Source organism: Phyllostomus discolor, chromosome 1 (assembly GCF_004126475.2).
Source record: "Phyllostomus discolor isolate MPI-MPIP mPhyDis1 chromosome 1, mPhyDis1.pri.v3, whole genome shotgun sequence".
Lineage (NCBI taxonomy): Eukaryota > Metazoa > Chordata > Mammalia > Chiroptera > Phyllostomidae > Phyllostomus > Phyllostomus discolor.
The window spans coordinates 104102263-104105833 of record NC_040903.2 but is presented as its reverse complement, the minus strand read 5'-3'; the positions used below and the strand labels follow the sequence as shown (position 1 = coordinate 104105833).

The following is a 3571-nucleotide window of genomic DNA, read 5'->3' as shown; positions in this document are numbered from 1 at the left end:
TAAAAGTGCACTTATGCCCTAGCATTTAATGGTTTATCTCCCATAATCTATTAGCCACCAGCACAGATCTTTAGGTTCTGGTATCTTGCTAGCCATTCTGGCCTTGTTGCCCTTTTGGATAATTATACATGCCTAAGTGATGAAATGTTATCACTTGCTTTCTGCATTCCAGGGAGTTTCATTTCATGGTAGTATCCTTTATCATCCATGCAGCCTGCAAATGTTATGAGCCTTTCAGGAATGCTAGAGGTCTTTCACCAGTCAATTCCACACCCCTCAATGAAGGTGTTGTGTACCACGGCTTCCCAGGAAACAGAGTGGGTGGTGGCATCCCTGTCCTTCTGTAGCAATCCATTCTATCACTCGTACCTCCCTGGCCTTCTGACTCTTCCCACAACACCCTGACAACATAGTCCAGTGTCCCAACCTCATATTTGTAGTTTTCTCTTTTCAAGTCTTTCAGAGAGTTAACAAATACCAGCCAGCTACACAATCCTATGGCTACCATAGTCCCTATAAAACTCAATTGTCGCATCCTTAAATAAACCTGACCATTATCTCAATCCACTATAGGTAAGCATCTTGGTAATTGTGATGTGGCAATGTATTATCACCACTCCAATCAGCAATGGGGTTTTTGCTATAGTCTGGCTAGTGAGGGATCTGACTCAAAAATCCCATTCTAAGGATCTGCAGTCGGGGAACTCCCCTAGTACCAATTGTCTTAGCCTCAAAGCAATGCCTTAGACAGTAATTTCTTCAGAATGTGATTCCAGGGGTCAGATATGTTAGGATGAATAGACAGGGAAGAAAGAAAAGTCCATACAAGCACACACTGTTGTATCAGCCACTATTATACATTCTGGTTCTCAATTTCATGTGCCTATCTGAGGATTCTTCTAAAATGTGTGTCCAGTTCATCAGCTCAGATGATGAAATGGGGAAGCTGTCAGTTCTCATTGCTTGTTGGCCAAGGAAGGTCCCATAGGTATTAACTCCCTCACACTTATGGGTTGTGTAGGCATAAGTACTGAGCAGGTTATTCTTTGAAAATGTCTAATTGAGGAGCCCTTTGGCAAAGGTTTGGAGCTCTCTTTCTAAAGGGAATCTGCTCTGCTTTCTCCAAATTCTTTTTTCCCCCAAATGACTTAGATTTAATCATAGGAAGCAAACTAAACGTAAAGCTTATAACAGAGAAGAATTACATGTTAGTGCCCTTTGCAAACTGAGTTTGGACAGAAAGGGACTAGGGCTGGCCCTTGACTTGATCCCTTCCAAACAAAGACACCCACAGTGTCCCAGCAGTCTGGTTCAGTGAAGGGGGAGACTGTTGTCTCTGTGTTGAGGTCATGTTGCCCACCACTCACTCTGGGCCAGCATCAGGAGCCCTGCCTTGCCAGGTCTGGTCATCACTCTTCTTTTTGTGGCCCGAAATGAAGTCACCAATCCACAACAGCAGAACTGCCATCTCAACTACTATCTTGTATGTTTGCAGTTTCACAGCCAGTGGCTCCCAAATGCCCAGTTGTTTCATGTCCACCAAAGTACCCATCTCACCATTTACACCCCAGGTCTCACAGTTCTCCTGAGTATGCTTGGCTTGAAGGGAGATAAGTAGATGAATGGTACTGGCTCCACAGCTCTGGATAAGGGTTCAAGGGATGACCTCTAGGGCCTGGGCAACAGCCCTGTATGGTCATTGCTCTACACCAGTAATGGTCTTGGATTTTTCTGTTAAGGCATGGGCCACAGCCATCTCACAGGCCCCACACCCTAGCACTAGCTTAGGGTACAGGAGAACTTGTGACACACTTGCATGGCGTCCTGGAGGTTGCACTCTACTTCCAAGGGAATCTTTTTGCTTGTCCCCTGGAGGAGGATGGTACAAGCCTTGGGGTCTCTACACTCATCTCCAATGAATGTAAAGAAAATTGGAGATCTAAAATACTCATCTCCAATTTTCTTGATTTCCAACAGGCCCGCTCCTGTCCCAACATCATCTTCTCTCCGTTCCTCTGGTCAGCTGACTGTCCGGGCCCCACAGGCTCTAGTAATGTGATTATTGCCTGTCTTCCGGACTCTGTGGATGGCTGTGATATTGACCTGCATGAGGTAGTGCTGAGCTAAATCTGAGATGCCCTTTTCTGTGATGACCATGTTGGGTTTCAAATGAATAATATCTCCACAGAGCGTCTGGATATATTCTTCTTCCATTTGAAGGATTCAGGTGAAATCTTCCTCTCATGTGGTTGGTCTCAATGTCAGTCTGGCTTTCTCCTTTCTTGTACTCAAGAGAAGAATCCAGCAGCACAATGTGAGTGTTGTTGATATAGTGCTGCATTTGTGGGTGGGTCACATCTTTGTTAATCATGACTCCTCGTAAAACACGAGTCTTCAATAATACCCTCAGGTATCTTTTCTACCCCTGCATGTTTCTTGATGTCAATCTCCTTCTGACCATTCTCCTCAAACTGTACAGTTTTGAAAGCATCCATGGCAATGTTGTAAGCCAATGAGGACCACCAAATGATTGCTTTGGTAATAATAGAGCTGTTGATAATGTTCAGCATCATATCTTGGTTGTTAGTGTCAATGGAGATACTAATTTTATTAAGAGTGTTGATCATATCATCCAATGTCTTTTAGTAAGCACTGATCACCACAGTTGGATGCATCTGCTGCTCTAGGGAGTGCTCACCCACAGACAGCATTTCCCCAGCAAGAATAATTACTGATGTGATCCCATCTCCAACTTCTTCATCCTGTGTCTGGCTAATTTCAATCATGGACTTGGCTGCTGGATACTGAACTTGAATCTCTTGAAGAATGGCATTGCCATCATTAGTCATCACAATGTCTCCCATTGGGTCCAAAAGGATCTTCATCATGGACTTGGGTCCCAAACATGTTCAAATGATGTCTGCAATAGTCTTGGCAGCACTTATGTCTCCAGATTGAACTTTTCTTCCAGATTGTCACTTTGTGTTCTGGCTGAGCATGATCATGGGGCAATGGCCCATTATGGCAATGTGATGCAGAAGAAGGTACCCAGAGCTGAGAGACAGAAGCTTCTCTGCTTCCTCCAGATTCTTAATTCACTAAAAGCGTTTATTTCAAATTAGGGAATCATCTTTCTCCTTTCTTTTTTCTTTTCCCTTCTCAACCTCCTACTTTTCACTGAACAAGTCCTAACACTCTGGACCATGTGTCCTTTTAGCATCTCAGGCTGAAATGAGACAATTGAGCAAAGAAAAAATGTCATCACAACTCACATCTAAATATCTGTTATTAAAATGTGCACATGGGAACAATCATCTTTAACTCCAAAATTTTATAATAACAAATGTGGGATTATCAGAATACTCATTGCAAGAAGAAAAAATAATAAAACAGTCCCGAGAGACAGCTCTGTGAAGAGTGGATGTGTGGAGCCAACACATGATCCTGACGCCTCTGAGCATTAACACATGGTCCCTCTAGAAAAGGTCTGTATATGCAACTCAGCTGCTGGACTGACAGAAGATTTGGGGTTGTTAACACACACTTCATTAAAATACCAGCTAAAATCCAG

The 3571-nt window shown here is 43.4% G+C and overlaps 1 pseudogene; it reads right to left on the bottom strand.

The window, feature by feature from the left end:
* Positions 1-1140: 1140 nt before the first annotated feature.
* Positions 1141-3067, bottom strand: LOC114493002 (annotated as a pseudogene).
* Positions 3068-3571: the final 504 nt, after the last annotated feature.